At 41.1% G+C, this 16,929-nt stretch overlaps 1 long non-coding RNA gene across 1 annotated transcript; it reads right to left on the bottom strand.

The window, feature by feature from the left end:
- Positions 1-527: 527 nt before the first annotated feature.
- Positions 528-1,843, bottom strand: LOC145796680 (uncharacterized). Its single transcript, XR_014337173.1, has 3 exons — positions 1,736-1,843; positions 1,563-1,632; positions 528-788 (listed from the first exon to the last, which is right to left on the bottom strand). It is a non-coding gene; the product is annotated as an uncharacterized LOC145796680 (long non-coding RNA).
- Positions 1,844-16,929: the final 15,086 nt, after the last annotated feature.

Raw genomic sequence — 16,929 nt, 5'->3', positions numbered from 1 at the left:
TGTAAATGTTAAATTACCTTCAACCCATAGTCATTAATACGTTGGTGGTAGGTTTAAAGACGTGAACACACTTATTGTTGTTTGGTGGCAACAACTACCCAAACTGCGTAAAAGCAACTTAATGACTGCGGGTATTGCATTTAAAGGTTCGGTGCAATTGGAACGGCATATGTATCTGATAAGAACAATTTTGCTAACCTTTATGGATGAGTAGACATGTAATTGGGTTGGGGCACAAATACAAATGACGAATGTGACTGTATGATGAACTGTGGGTGTGGAAATCAATGACAGTGGGATAGTACTGATGGAAGGTACAATGCATGTGTGTTGGAAATGCCAAATAATGGACGATCAGGGGTACTGAACGGATGACTTGGTGCATGCAAGAAGGAACGAATTTTTGCAAGATGAATTCGGCCAGTTTGAGAAATTAATACGATGTATGCCACAATGCATGAGGTCTTCTGCAAACATACAAGTCATGTACCATATATTACAAATACTTACAGCATAGTGTTGTGTAATATTATGAATCTGTACATTCCTTTAAAAAAGTAGTCAGTAAAATAAACCATACACATATTCCTACAAAATGTCCGATTCGAACAAGATTGAAGCTATTGTTGAAGCTCATGTTGCTCCTGCATTCCAGCAGTTGCAAGCTATCTACGAAAGGCTGAATGAAGTGGACACACGGTTGTCAAGTTTGGAGCGGCAAGTCGGCGCTATCAAACAGAACGTTGATTGGCTGACCGATGACAAATTGGCGGCGGACGAAGCGAAGTCTGATAAGACAATGGATGAGGACAGTCAGTCAGACAGTACGGACAACTCTTCAGAAGACGCTGCTGATGATGCAGCAGATATGTAGATTTGATTTATTTTTTTTTTATCCTTCCCTGTAAGCCATGAAAGTTTTTTTTTGGCTGGAGTCATATGTGCTAATGGGCTGATATATAACTTATCTACGAAGAGTATTAAGTTTTCATTCATAATGTGGTTTCTTTCATTTTTGAAAATTAATTTTCCCTTTTTTGTAATTAAATTATAAATTAACTTCGGTAACAAAAGCAGCCGTAAATTATATACAGTTACAGTCGCATTCATCCGAACAAGAAACATGCGTAAACAAAACAGTACTAAGTCAGCAGCCACGTCGACATGTTTGATCCATGTTTACATCGACATGTTTGATCCATGTTTACAGTTGGTCCATATTTACATCTTCCAGCAAAAACAATACTGGGGACCCATAATTAACATCCATATTGAAATCAAAGAATAAAAAATTAGTTAAAGTCCTATTGCCACCCAAATTAGTGGCGTACTGGCAGCCCATTCCCATCACTGGCCTAGCTTGTGGCATTGCTCATATGAAGGCAGTCCCGGTACTCTGCGATCTTTGCATTATTGACATCCATAACGATGTCAACCAACAACTTATGACGCACAGAGGGAGCGAACTTTGTCCACAAAAATCGTAAGACAAATCAGTTAAAATTGGAGGACGTACGAGGAAGGATTTGATTGACAAATGGAAATTAAGCGGTAGAATGTACCTTGTGTGGACCGGGGCTTAAATCAGGTTGCTGCATGAATTTGATGACGAACATCCCACAGTCAAACGTGCTACAAAAATAATTTCACATTAAAGTTGTCGTCAATACGTAATAGGTTCATTAAGTCAGTCATGCAGCTTAGACATTAATGTGAGGGAGGGATTGTGGATTACTCGTCCAGTTGTTGTACTGGCCTCTCGTCTAACATGCAGCGGTGGAAGGTACGCACGTCTGTAACATAATCATTTCCAAAGTGTAGTTGCAGCAAGTCGTGCATAGTTTCAACCTGTTCCACAAGGTTGAAGTTGGTTTACGTAAAGGATGTTCAAGTTTTTTGTAGTGTTCAGAAATGCACCAGAAGGACATACCAAAATTTTAGCTGCATTTAGCTTCCTTTTGTTCGGTCGGTTGGATGGGACTGAGTCGAATAGGTAGCCTACACGGTCCACCATATCAATTTTAACGCACAACCAATGCACTCCTCTGTAATTGAAAGGCACGCAAATCTACACGAAAACACAACAGCAGACCTTGTTTAGAGGCCATGCAAACATGTAATGGCTTTCATATTTTCATTTTAATATAACGGGATGAACATTGATATTACCCTCTGGCATGCATCAATCGCACCAGTGTATCTGTCATGTCCGAAAAATGATGTGACGATATGTTCATGGTCCAGAGGTTGCATATCTTTATTTAGAATCATAGTCTGCATGTGTAATGCGTAAAGGTCATTGACGGAAACATTTGTCAAAATATGTCATACACAATACACAACGTAGCTTTAAACACTTACTTACCGACAGATATACGGGAAAGAACCAATTAGTGTGCCTCCTGTCATTGTGTAAATCCCTCTGTCGATTAGTCAATTGCACCACCACCAAGTTGATTGGCTGGAACATTGTATGCAAGACACAAGGCAAGTTGATTAGAAAGGTTTCTGAGTTAGGGGTACTGAAAAACGCAGATTCATATTTGTGCAGCCAACACTTACAGTGTCGGATAGCCACGACCCTGGTTTGAGCGTGCGCATGTCACGCCGGGTGCCAACTTCACATGCCCGTCCATGAAGATTCATGGAAACAACAATGTCCCTACAAGCAATAAATGATCCTTAGAACGATAGTTATTTCACAGTGGACTGTCATTGAAAATTTGCAAGTAGTAAATGAAACAATACATTTCATTTTTGCTATCGTCAAATACATAGTGAAGAAGTTTTTGTTCCTCCGCCGATAACAACCCTTCGCTGTCCAACATCGTCAACGAGTCCTACAAAAATAAACAGCCAACTAACAGTACACATTTCATAAAAGTATTGAAGCTTATATTACAAGGTCTGTAGTCATAAAAAAAACGTGAAATGATGTAAAAACTGTGAGCCCCAGAGTTTTCCCAACTTGTGATGTTTGGTGCGGAGTTTGTTAGAAATGTGTACTAACATATGGCAGCAGTCATAACTGCAAACATGCAATTCTTTGACAACTAGTACAATACAACACAGATGATTGTAAAATTACTGATTCACATTATTGATGTGGGCATGAATTGGGTATTCACAACTTGTGGGGCATTAAAGGCAGTATTTGTACCTTGTTCACGTTGTCCACACCATCAACATCCACAGGTGAACTGCTGTCGTCAACTCCACTATTTGTTTTGCTATCGATGCACAATTGCATATCCCCGACCTCAGTGGCTTGAACTCCACTTCCGCACATTTTTCCTTTTCCTTTTCCTTTTCGTCTTCCCTTTGCACTTCTTCTAACGATTCCAGTTGCTCCCAATGGTTTGCCAAGCTTAGTAGGAGAAGTATGCACATCGCACGCCACGTTCTTCACGCCCACTGACTGAAGGTCAGGACTGTATTTATCTTCAGTTTCATATGTTTCCCCTGACTGAAGGCCTCCCTTCTTGTTGTTGTCGCCACCTTCTTCGATGTTCAGCTTGTGCCCATCACGCAAATGACTTTTGTCCCTTGCCAAGGTTCCCTTCAAAATATGTTGTTGGTGATCCACCCCTTGTACATCTGAAATATTACACTCCATTGGGTTAACTTCGTCCGATGGTTTGACCACGCCATCCTCATGCGCCTCGACTCCAACAGCAGGGTCCACACCCTGTTTGGCCACGCCTGCCGGTTGCGGTGTAGAGAATATACCTTCAATGAGGTGGTGTAGCATTTGCTTCAGTTCACGTAAATTGGTTTGTTCAGTGAACGGTTCGTTGCAGCCCAAACTGAAACGTTGAAGCAGTTGCTTCAGCATGTCCTTCAGTTGAGCAACATTGGAGGAGAGGTTAATGATACACACATCATTGCCTTCCACCTAATTATACATACACATTTGTGAACTTAGTCTTACAAACCATCTTCAAATGATGTGGCTCAACTGTGTGAAAATTGCGTAATGCTTGGATGGATTACCTTGTCATTGCGAACAACTTGCTTGCCTTCGAAATGTCGCAACATCTCCATTAAATCTGTTTGGTTGTGGAGAACTTGCTTCATCATTTCCTTCAGTTCACGAATGTCGGACTCCAAATTGCTCATACGGACTTCATTGTACTGTCCTGTTTGTTGGTTCTCGACATGGCATGCATCCATGTCAGCATCATCGGCGTTACTGTAATCAAACTCCACCTAATCATAGAAACGCATAAATGAAGTCTGACATTGTATGTTGAAGACAAGTGGGTCGATGGTGTGAAATGTGCACAGTGGTAGGAGTGCTTACCGCAATTGTTGGAAAATTTTGCTTCCTTCTGATACGTCGCAGCGTCTCCCGTATTTGGGTATCACCCCAATAATGAAGCCGAGGTGTGGACCGCGTCGTAGTCGAGCTCAGACAAACACAATCAAGGTACAACAGCTGTGGACATTAAGGGGCATACCATAATTAAGTTGTTCTTCCCACAGAAATGAACTATATTCAGTAACAATGACATTCATTATTCTCAATTTTGCAGTCGAACGTACACAGCATACCGATTTTGTTGAGGATGCTGTCAACTTTATAGGCACATATCATGCAATGTTTTTTGGGGAAAAAATTGTACAGCACACCAAGGACTTTATTGATGAAACCAAGAAAAAAAATTTATGTACATGTTCCCCTCTTCGCAACGTAGTTTTAATTGGTTCCTCCATTGAGGTTCAGCATACTTTTTGCCCTGTACTCTTTGTTCTTAAATTCATGACGGTAGTCACACAAAATTTATTTCTGCAAGTACCATACTTGGTCAGGAAGAGTGCTGTTTGTCGTACTCACAAAGCAGGTACCATTGTATGTCCCAATCAAGGCCAATTTGTTGAACCATGACAGAACAATGCATGAAACACATGAAGGGGGGAATGGAAAAAAAATTCAAGGTATTGGCATACCATTAGCAGGAAAACACATCCAGTTGCACCGCGATGACCTTTATACTTGCGAACACCGTTGTGAAGGAATTGCAGTGTCAACTTTGCCCAATTACAAGCTCGCATACGATTCACGTCCTTCACGGCATGAATGAACGATGGCTTCAACCTGGTCATTGTGGTAGGACACAACATGGCCCCCAACACGTACAGCGCAAATTTCCACCGAAACTCGTCCTCTGCACCAGCAGTCTCGGTCAGATAAAGTCTCAACTTGTTCAAAGGAATGACTCCGTTAACAACTCCAACCTCATCGTAGATATTGGGATATGCTTCCAATGACCCAGCCAACTGCACGTCATCGCCTTCACACCGTATTCCCAATAAAACATTAACTGCCTTACACGTGAGCCTGACTTGACAACCATGGACATTCAATGAACTACTGTCAGGATCGAAGTTCTGTACCAACCATGCGCACAAGTCGTGATCTATACGTGTACACTTCATCCCCAGGAGGCCAGCAAACCCAATGTCAATGACTGCCTGCTTTTGTGCTTCGTTGAACCGGTTAACTAGCTCAACAATTGACTTCAATGATATGCGGAGTTGCCTTTTACCCTGCACATTTTTTACCCTTAAATTAATAAAAAAATACAACCAACAATGTCAGCAAAGCAGGACCTAGCCAAATGCATTTACGAAAACATGAAGTACGTAATGACCTTTTCAGACTTCGGTGCACATGGTACTACTTTGGCGTGTTCCTCAGCGCTCGCCTTAGCCATTTCGACAAACCTCTTTTTCTCATCAAAGGGGAGTGCCTTCCACCTTTCCCCAATCTCCTTTCGAGTCTTTAACCAAGAAAATGACAGACGTACAAGACAAGTAACAACAATGAGTCCGAAATTACTGTAACTACAACTTTATGCCAAACGCAATCCGCGTGCATTGTTGCTAATTAAATAAGATTGCAAATACAAATAACAGTTGCAGCAAAAAGTCAGCGACGAAACGTAGCTGGACTTTTACAACGAATTGAAATTTACAAAAACAATAGGAAGGTGACATTATTACATGCTACAATCCTACAAACGCGAAACAATCACAAGCCCACTACGACCATTCAATACAACGTGTGGATAGCAACCCAGCGATGTGTTTCCATCATACTGTATTATAGAGAATACAGATTTCAACACTCACCATTTTTCGTCGAGTGTTGTCTGGCCCTTGCATTTCCTTGAATTGTTGCTGGCTGCATGCAAGCATCGTCAAGCTTATCATCACTAAATGTGAAATATGAATACATATATATATATATATATATATGCAAGTTTTTATGTCACGCTGGCCCTGAAATCGGCATAAGACAGCTTTCGTACATCCGGGACTGAATCGACACCAAGTTAAACATTTTCAGACATGCGGAACAAAACCAATTTGAAACATCACAAACTGAACTTCGACGAGGCGCGTAATTTCAGTACGAAATATGTAATTCCAGATTGTCAAAATAAAGAACTAGTACCTGTAACAAATGAATGGTGCAACTGGCCGCTTTCGACAAGAGCCAGTGATAGTGTCAGACATTTGGATATGTTGTTCGGCAATTGTCTTCAATCTTTTCCTTCCCCTTATGAAAGAGCAAATCATACAAATTAGATTGAAGGGAAAATTACAGGGGTGGTGTACACATTTTGTCCGTCGTCTAATTTCGATCGATGCACTTTAAACTACCTAAATTGTGACAGTCCATTTCAAATTTCGTGGACATTTTCGGTCAAATTGCTAATGCCGTTTGTCATTTTTAAAACAAAGATTGTAATGTCAATTGATTCAAATTATGTAAGTTCAGTAAAGTTATAAGTTGACTACAACAAAAAGTACAGTTGCCACGTATATGCATATTTTCTGATACAAAACAGTGAAGAGTTGAAATCAAATGGACGTAATTGAAACAAAAGTTCAAAATTGATGGTGCAAAGCGAGGCCATTCAAAATTTGTGCAAAACAAATAACACAAACAAAAAAGTACAAGGGCTGCTGTAAGAATTGATCCGGAAAAAAATCAGCGTATTCCTTGGTGATGGATTTCGTTTGTTTACAAACATATGTACGAAACCAACTGGTAGCAAGTCTTTAAGGAGAAAACTAACATTGTTGGTGCGAGGTGACCAATATCCATCAGATGCAATGACGACAACTCCTGCAAAGTATTGCAATCAATATTTACAGGAACACAAACAAACGGCTGCAACATGTGGCTGTTAACCTTAAAATTTTGCGTAAACACAGACAACAACACGCAGAATTTCCCAACACATACAGATTTTGAAACAGACAAAAGAAAGGGCACACATGGAAATTTTGCATTTCTTTCACACAGCTTACAATTAAAACAATTATGTGTACAAGCGATAAATGCATAATTTCACAAATATTCAAGAGGAAGGACTACATTGTGTTTTTCATTTAGGGCTGAAGGACTACACGCACATACTTTTATGAAGGCCCGCCTACAAATGACAAAGAAGCAACTGAACTATTTCATGACGGGGTTAAACAATCAGGACACGATTCTTCTGTGACAGAAATTGGTGCTCATCCTAGGCACAAAAACCAGATGAAACCCCATCCATCAAGTTGAGGGCTTCAATTTCCTACTGAGCAACTTGGTTGCAGAGAATCGAGGTGGCTGCATCGTGGCCCGTGCTCCATTACCTTTGGGTGGTCAGACAGTGGGCAGATCAGAGAAGAATACTTTTCTGTGGTTGACGTGTCTGTAGGTGAAATCTTTAGGAGGGATCTCAACTGTGCATGCACATACAGTGTGCTCCCATCGCAGGTGATGTTCAACTGCTTAACGAAGTTGTTCAGTTCTTCAACTTCACGAACTGTCGTAAGGGTGAGGTGAAGAAATTCAGAGAAGTCAACAAGCCCAGGCAATTCACGAAGAAAATCTAATTTGTAGAAATGGACAACCTTGCCTGTCATTGCACGCAACTTTTGAATGACGGTTACCTTTCTCTTGAAGTTATCATCTTGCATATATATACAGCAGTTACATTTGAAGAGGAAGGTAGCTGTCATTCATGAGTTGCGGGCTGTTTGAACTTCATTGAGCGTAGAAATGAAATGCGTACTCTCATTTGTCTTTTTTATGACCTTCGTGCAGAATGAGAATGAATGGGTACGTTAGTAATATTTTTTGGCAGGCAGTGGCAGTCTTGCTTGTTTCATTGTCGCATACAATTGATGAAACTTGTTTGTCAACCACAGAAAAGTATTCTTCTCTGATCTGCCCACTGTCTGAGCACCCGAAGGTAATGGAGCATGGGCCAGGATGCAGCCACCTCGATTCTCTGCAACCAAGTTGCTCAGTAGGAAATTGAAGCCCTCAACTTGATGGCTGGCCTTGCCAACAACTTAAGCGGCTGGAGAGTGCGTGCACACTGTATGTGCACGCACAGTTTAGATCCCTCCTAAAGAGTTCACCTACAGACACGTCAACCACAGAAACAGAGGGCATTGACGATGCCCGGATGGACCACATCTTAGAAAAGTTGGATATTAGACAAGGACTGAAGGCAAACTTCTTCCTTAATCTGTTAGGGTTCTCCGACTCAGGTGGGGAGAAGGTATTGGTTTTTAGCCATCGTCTCCGGCCACTTAAGTTGTTGGCAAGGCCAGCCATCAAGCTGAGGGCTTCAATTTCCTACTGAGCAACTTGGTTGCAGAGAATCGAGGTGGCTGCATCGTGGCCCGTGCTCAATTACCTTTGGGTGGTCAGACAGTGGGCACGATGCAGCCACCTCGATTCTCTGCAACCAAGTTGCTCAGTAGGAAATTGAAGCCCTCAACTTGATGGCTGGCCTAGCCAACAACTTAAGTGGCCGGAGACGATGGCTGAAAACCAATACCTTCTCCCCACCTGAGTCGGAGAACCCTAACAGATTAAGGAAGAAGTTTGCCTTCAGTCCTTGTCTAATATCCAACTTTTCTAAGATGTGGTCCATCCGGGCATCGTCAATGCCCTCTGTTTCTGTGGTTGACGTGTCTGTAGGTGAACTCTTTAGGAGGGATCTAAACTGTGCGTGCACATACAGTGTGCACGCACTCTCCAGCCGCTTAAGTTGTTGGCAAGGCCAGCCATCAAGTTGAGGGCTTCAATTTCCTACTGAGCAACTTGGTTGCAGAGAATCGAGGTGGCTGCATCCTGGCCCATGCTCCATTACCTTCGGGTGCTCAGACAGTGGGCAGATCAGAGAAGAATACTTTTCTGTGGTTGACAAACAAGTTTCATCAATTGTATGCGACAATGAAACAAGCAAGACTGCCACTGCCTGCCAAAAAATATTACTAACGTACCCATCCATTCTCATTCTGCACGAAGGTCATAAAAAAGACAAATGAGAGTACGCATTTCATTTCTACGCTCAATGAAGTTCAAACAGCCCGCAACTCATGAATGACAGCTACCTTCCTCTTCAAATGTAACTGCTGTATATATATGCAAGATGATAACTTCAAGAGAAAGGTAACCGTCATTCAAAAGTTGCGTGCAATGACAGGCAAGGTTGTCCATTTCTACAAATTAGATTTTCTTCGTGAATTGCCTGGGCTTGTTGACTTCTCTGAATTTCTTCACCTCACCCTTACGACAGTTCGTGAAGTTGAAGAACTGAACAACTTCGTTAAGCAGTTGAACATCACCTGCGATGGGAGCACACTGTATGTGCACGCACAGTTGAGATCCCTCCTAAAGATTTCACCTACAGACACGTCAACCACAGAAACAGAGGGCATTGACGATGCCCGGATGGACCACATCTTAGAAAAGTTGGATATTAGACAAGGACTGAAGGCAAACTCCTTCCTTAATCTGTTAGGGTTCTCCGACTCAGGTGGGGAGAAGGTATTGGTTTTCAGCCATCGTCTCCGGCCACTTATGTTGTTGGAAAGGCTAGCCATGAAAGTGAATGCTTCAACTCTTGATTCAGAATTGGGTGTGGGAACGAATAGCTCTCTACAAAATTTGGAAATCGTCATCCTCATTTCAACTCTTTCAATTGGCTTTCCTATGTTTTAAGTTGAATACCGTCAACTATGCATGAACTTCAGCACTGAAAGAAAGAGTTGTTTACTGTGTTACACGGACTCGGGTACGGGTCCCAGGTGCGGTATGCATGTACAGGTCCGACTCATTATATCTTAACCCTACATTCAATGGTACACGGTGTGGGGAAAAAATATCATATTTTTAATCTAATATGTGCCATAAAATGGTACTATATGTAACTCACGGTGTCAAAATCACATTTATAGTAATTTCACAATAATTTGCACATATAATAATTGTGTTTTATACAATTATATAAGAAGTGTCCGTTGAAAAGTATCCGACACATATCCCATACCCTTGTCCGACTCTCAGGTGTCCGACACGGGTATTTGATCTATTTTGAAGAGTCCGTGTACCACAGATTGTTTCTAAACATAAGTTCCGGCAATATAAAATCACCGAGTACAACAAAATTTAAAGCACAATTCAACCGAGTGTGCTACCTGTTGCGGAAACAAGATTAGTCATTGTTTGTTTATCGAGTTTCTTATTTTTGCTTTTTTGGCTACTCAAAAAGAAAAAAAAAAATTTGTTTTTCCCGTGCCAACATTACACAAATTTCTTTTAAAGTCTTCTTTCGTTATATATAACCCAACATAACAAGTTCGCCATGTAAATGCAGAACACCTTTTATGCTTGTTGCTAACTACTATCATACCTATGTTCAACTTGCAGCACTGATAGCAGAGGGAAGACTTCCTATTCGGAAGGGAGAAAATACAAAAAATCGAGTACAGAACAGTTCCTATTGGGTTCATTTCGGTTAGCAGAGGGAAGAGTTCCTATTCGAATAGCACAAAATACCAAAATGGAGTACAGAACAGTTCCTATTGGGTCGATTTCGGGTTGGGTGTGAAGGTATATGCGAATGATAGAAGACAAACAAGGAGACAGATAATGTACCAGCACGAAATAAAGGAAATACCAACCGGATCAGACGAACCGACGGTGGTGCTCGATTAACCCTTGCGGTTGTGCTCCACCGACAAAAATCAACTCAAAAAAAGTATTTACGCATCCACTTCCATGGCTAGCCTTCCCAAGAACTTAAGCTCAGCACTCAAATATTGTTCTCTGTAAAACCCTACAGCTACGGGGAAATGGAACAACGGAGAGACGGGCAGACAGAAAGACAAACAAAGAGAGAGATCCGAGATGGAAGAGAGACGGACGGGCCGACGGAACTTACACCTCTTCTGAACACTTCGGCAATTTTTAAAGTTTTATACTTGTTCTGACAACCTACACCTTTTAATGAAAACTGACATCATTTATAAATTAATTTTCTTCATAAAAGTTACACCTTGGAACTTTATCTTTATATTACATTAATTTTCTTAGTAAAAGTTACACCTTGGATCTTTTCCAAAAACGAAACATTCAGCTTTAATTCGGATTGGTCTTCTTTGGGAACTTATATCTTTTGTAAAAACGAAACATTCAGCTTCGATGGTTGCTCTTATTTGGGAACTTGTACCTTTTGTAAAAAATCACAAAGTTTACAACTATTCCTAAAGTTTGCACCTTTCCTAAAAATTTACACCTCCTCTCGGAAATATTTACAACTTCTTGAAAAATGACACATTTTGTGGAAAAACCTTTTTCGTAAAATTTACACTTATTATTTCAAGTTACACCTTTAGTGAAAAACAAAACTTACATCTTTTCTATGGTCATTTACACCTTCTACGGACAAACATACACCATATTTGAAAAGGTTATACCTTTTGTCAAATAATTTCTTGGTGTGTTTGGTAACGTTTACGTTTTCAGTTTATATTTACAAAAAATTTATAAACTAGTTTTTGTTTATTTTTTGAAAAACATAAACTACAAACGCGTTTCGTAATTGACAAAATGTTTAAAAAAAATTTAAAATATAAAAAAGAGTGAGAAATGGCGAGTGGTGGCAAGTGGCAGCGGAAGACGGTGGTGGAAAGTGGTGACGGTGAGTGGTGGGTGGTGGTGGTGGTAGTGGGTGGGTGATGGTGGCAGGTGGTAGCGAGTGGGTGGTGGTGGTGGTGACGGGTGGTGGGTGGTGGTAGCGGGTAGGTGACGGGTGGTGGTGGTGAGTGGATGGGTAACGGTGACGGGTGGTGGGTGGTAGCAAGTGGGTGGTGGTGGCAGGTGGGTGGCGGATGGCGGGTGGTGGTAGGTGCTAGGTGGTGGCGAGTGGTGATGGTGGGTGGGTGGGTGGGTGGGTGACAGCGGCGGGTGGTGGGTGGTAACGAATAGGTGGTGGTGGTGATGGTGGCGGGTGGTGGGTGGTGGTGGCAGGTGGGTGGCGGATAGCGAGTGGTGGCGGGTGGTGATGGTGGGTGGGTGGGTGACGGTGGCGGGTGGTGGTGGCGACGGGTGGTGGTGGCATGTGGGTGGCGGATGGCGGGTGGTGGTGGGTGGTGGCGGGTAGGTGACGGATAGTGGTGGTGGTGGTGGTGGTGGGTGGGTGGGTGGGTGGGTGGGTGGGTGGGTGACGGTGGCGGGTGATAGGTGGTAACGACTGGGTGGTGGTGGTGGTGGCGGGTGGCGGGTGGTGGTGACAGGTGGGTGATAGGTGATGGTGGTGGTGGGTGGTGGGTGGTGGTGGTGGCAGGTGAGTGGCAGGTGGTGGTGGGTGGCTAGTGGTGGCAGGTGGTGGTGGCAGGTGGGTGGTGGCAAGTAGGTGGTGGTGGCGAGCGGTGGATGGTAATGGCAAGTGGTGGGTGGTGTCGGTTGGATGGCAGGTGGGTGGTGGGTGGTGGGTGGTGGGTGGTGGGCAGTAGTGGTGGTGGTGGTGGTGGGGGTGGGGGTGGGGGTGGGTGGTGGTGGCGGAGGCAGAAGACGGTGGTGGAAAATGGTGGCGGGTGGTGGCTAGTGTTGGGTGGTAAAAAAAAAAAAAACTGAAAGCTCAAAATGGAAACACATTTTTTGTGTTTTTATTTTTTGGCCAAATTTATAAACTGAGACCACTGATTTATAAATCAAAATATTTTGCCAAACAAGTTTTTATTTGAGTTTTTTAAATTTTTGTAAATATAAACAGAAATTTTACTCCTTCTGTGTTTACGAACATTTTGAAATGAACGCTTTGTTACTCCATTTGTGGTTTTGAACACTTTGAAATGTTACTCCTTCATACTTTTCGTGAAAATACTTACACCATTTTTGAAAAGTTACTCCTTTTGTTCAAGAAATTGTACCGTTTGTGAGCGGCAACTTAAAGCTTCGTCGGAAGTCACTTATAGCATTTGTGATAAAAAAAACAAAAAATTTACACATTTAGCTTATGCTTACACCTTTTCGTGGCAGGGCTTACACCATTGTTGAAAAGTTACTCCTTTTGTGTAAGAATTTTTTTCATAACATTTATACTTTAACTTCCAACTTACACCTTTTGTGAAACCCCAACTTAATGCTTTATTCGGAAGTCACTTACACCTTTTGGGAAAAAAAAAATCATCAAATTTACACCTTTTTCTTAAGCTTACACCTTTTCGAGAAAATACTTACACCATTTTTGAAAACGTACTCCTTTTGTGTAAGAATTTTTGGCATAACATTTATACTTTTTCTTCCAACTTACACCTTCTGTGAAAGATTGTATAAGCATATAAGCACAGAAGGAGTAAATGTTATGACAAAAATTCTTACACAAAAGGAGTACATTTTCAAAAATGGTGTAACTATGTTCCCAAAAAGGTGTAAGCTTAAGCAAAAGGTGTAAATTTCATTAATTTTGTTTTTCACAAAAGGTATAAGTGACTTCCGAAGATGCTTTAACTTGGTCTTTCACAAAAGGTGTAAGTTGGAAGAAAAAGTAAGTGTTATGCCAAAAATTCTTACACAAAAGGAGTACCTTTTCAAAAATGGTGTAAATATGTTCCCAAAAAGGTGTAAGCTTAAGCAAAATGTCTAAATTTTATGAATTTTTTTTTTCACAAATGGTATAAGTGACTTCCGACGAAGCTCTAAGTTGGGCTTTCCCATAAGGTGTAAGTTCGAAGACAAAGTATAAATGTTATGCCAAAAGTTCTTCCACCAAAGGAGTAACTTTTGAAAAATGGTGTAAGCACTTCCACGAAAAGGTGAAAGCTTAAGGAAAATGTGTAAATTTGATGAATTTTTTTTTCCACAAAAGGTGTAACTTCGGAGCAAAAGTATAAATCTTATGAAAAAAATTGTTACACAAAAGGTTTAAGTTGGGCTTTCACAAACGGTGTAAGTTCGAAGAAAAAGTATAAATCTTATGCCACAAAGAAATGTCAGTAACTTCGCAAAACGTCTAAGTTCGGTTTTTTCCCCCGAAAACCTGTAAGTTCCTAAAATCGAATCACACTGTATTTGTCTTGTTCAGATAATGGCAATGTGAAAGAGAAGGGCGTTTCGGAGGGCTTGGCCTTTCTCCCAGTAGAACTCCGTTTCATACAAGACGAGTCTGGGAAGGATTCCAATAGCGACTCCGAGTCCAAATCCAACCAAGTATGTCAATGTAAAAGAGAACCGTTGATAGACTGAGGTCAACAGACATAGAGACCTAGATGGACACTTATCGACAGAGGGACCGAAATCGACAGAGATCGACAGAGAAGAGACCCACGCTGGAGACAGACCGAGATAAACAGGGATCGACAGAGACAGACCGACATCGACACAGAGAGTCCAAGATCGATAGGCAATCTTTCAAAAAATCTTTGCTTTGTGGCGGCGGTGCAAGTGGAGTTGCCGATCTCAGAAGGCTGTGAGGACCGGAGCCCACCGACGCTTGGGTGGTCAGCGGGGGTCACGAACCCTTTGATTTGTTCAGTGGTTGTGTCAATTGGTTTATGAACACTTCGAAATGTTACTCCTTTTGTGTTTACTACTTTGAGATGAACATATGTTACTCCTTCTGTGTTTACGAACATTTTGAAATGAACCCTTTGTTACTCCTTTTCTGGTTATCAACACTTTGAAATGTTACTCCTTCGTTAATATATTTACACCATTTTGGAAAAGTTACTCCTTTTGTGTAAGAATTGTTGGCATAAGATTTATACTTTTTCTTCGAACTGACAGTTTTTCTGAAAGCCGAACTTAAACCTATTTCGGAAGTCACTTATACCTTTTGTGAAAAAAAAAATTCATTAATTTTGCACCTTTTGCTTATGCTTACACTTTTTCCTGAAAATACTTACACAATTTTTGAAAAGTTACTCCTTTTGTGTAAGAATTTTTGGCATAACATTTATACTTTTGGGCTTATATACTCTTTCACAGAAGGTGTAAGTTTGAAGAAAAAGTATAAATCTTATGAGAAAAATTATTTCATAAAGGAGTAACTTTTCAAGAAAAATATAAGCAGTTTCACGAAAAGGTATAAGCCGATGCAAAAGGTGTAAATTTGATGAATTTATTTTTTCACAAAAGGTATAACTGACTTGCGAAAAAGCTTTAAGTTGGGCATCCACAAACGGTGTAAGTTCGAAGAAAAGCTATAAAAGTTATGCCAAATATTTTTACAGAAAAGGAGTAACTTTTTAAAATAAATATATGCACTTCCACGAAAAGGTATAAGTGACTTGCGAAAAAGGTTTAAGTTGGCCATCCACAAACGGTGTAAGTTCGAAAAAAGGTATAAATCCTATGCCAAAAATTCTTACACAAAAGGAGTAACTTTTCAAAAAAAATTATAAGCACTTCCACGAAAAGGTATAAGCTTAGGCAAAAGGTGTAAATTTGATGAATTTATTTTTCCACAAACGGTATAACTGAATTCCGAAAAACCTTTAAGTTGGGCTTCCACAAAAGGTGTAAGTTCGAAGAAAAGGTATAAATCTTATGCCAAAAATTCTTACACAAAAGGAGTAACTTTTCGAAAAATATATAAGCACTTCCACGAAAGGTGTAAGCTTAAGCAAAAGGTGTAAATTTGATGAATTTATCTTTTCACAAAAGGTATAAGTGACTTCCGAAAAGGGTTTAAGTTGGCCTTCCACAAACGGTGTAAGTTCGAAGAAAATGTATAAATCTTATGCCAAAAATCTTATACAAAAGGAGTAACTTTTCCAAAAAAATATAAGCACTTCCACGAAAAGGTATAAGCTTAAGCAAAAGTTGTAAATTTGATGAATTTATTTTTTCACAAATGGTATAACTGACTTCCAAAAAAGCTTTAAGTTGGACTTTCACAAAAGGTGTAAGTTCGGAGAAAACGTATAGATCTATGCCACAAAGAGATGTAAGTAACTTCGCAAAACGTCCAAGTTCCGTTTTTTTTGTAAGTTCCTAAAATCCAATCACACTGTATTTGTCTTGTTCAGATAATGGCAATGTGAGAGACAAGGGCGTTTCGGAGGGCTTGGCCTTTGTCCCAGTAGAACTCCGTTTCAGAGAAGACGAGTCTGTGAGGGCTTGGAATAGCGACTCCGACCCCAAATCCAACCAAGTATGTCAATGTAAAAGAGAACCGTTTTTAATATAGCGCAACGGACAGAGAGAGAGAGAGAGAGAGAGAGAGAGACTGAGATCGACAGACATAGAGACCTAGATGGACACTGATCGACAGAGTGACCGAGATCGACAGAGATCGACAGAGAAGAGACCCACATGGACACCGACAGACCAAGATCGCTGGAGACAGACCGAGATAAACAGGGATCGACAGAGAGAGACCGACATCGACACAGAGAGACCAAGATCGATAGCCAATCTTTCAAAAAACCTTTGATTTGCGGCGGCGGTGCCAGTGGAGGTGCCGATCTCAGAAGGCTGTGAGCACCGGAGCCCACCGACGCTTGTGTGGTCAGCGGTGGTCACGACCCTTTCATTTGTTCAGTGGTTGTCTCAATTGGGTTTATGAACACTTCGAAATGTTACTCCTTCTGTGTTTACTACTCTGAGATGAACATATGTTACTC

Source organism: Camellia sinensis, chromosome 8 (genome assembly GCF_055761805.1).
Source record: "Camellia sinensis isolate YWXY chromosome 8, ASM5576180v1, whole genome shotgun sequence".
Lineage (NCBI taxonomy): Eukaryota > Viridiplantae > Streptophyta > Magnoliopsida > Ericales > Theaceae > Camellia > Camellia sinensis.
Note: the sequence above shows the minus strand (reverse complement) of the source record. Positions and strands in the feature narration are given on the sequence as shown.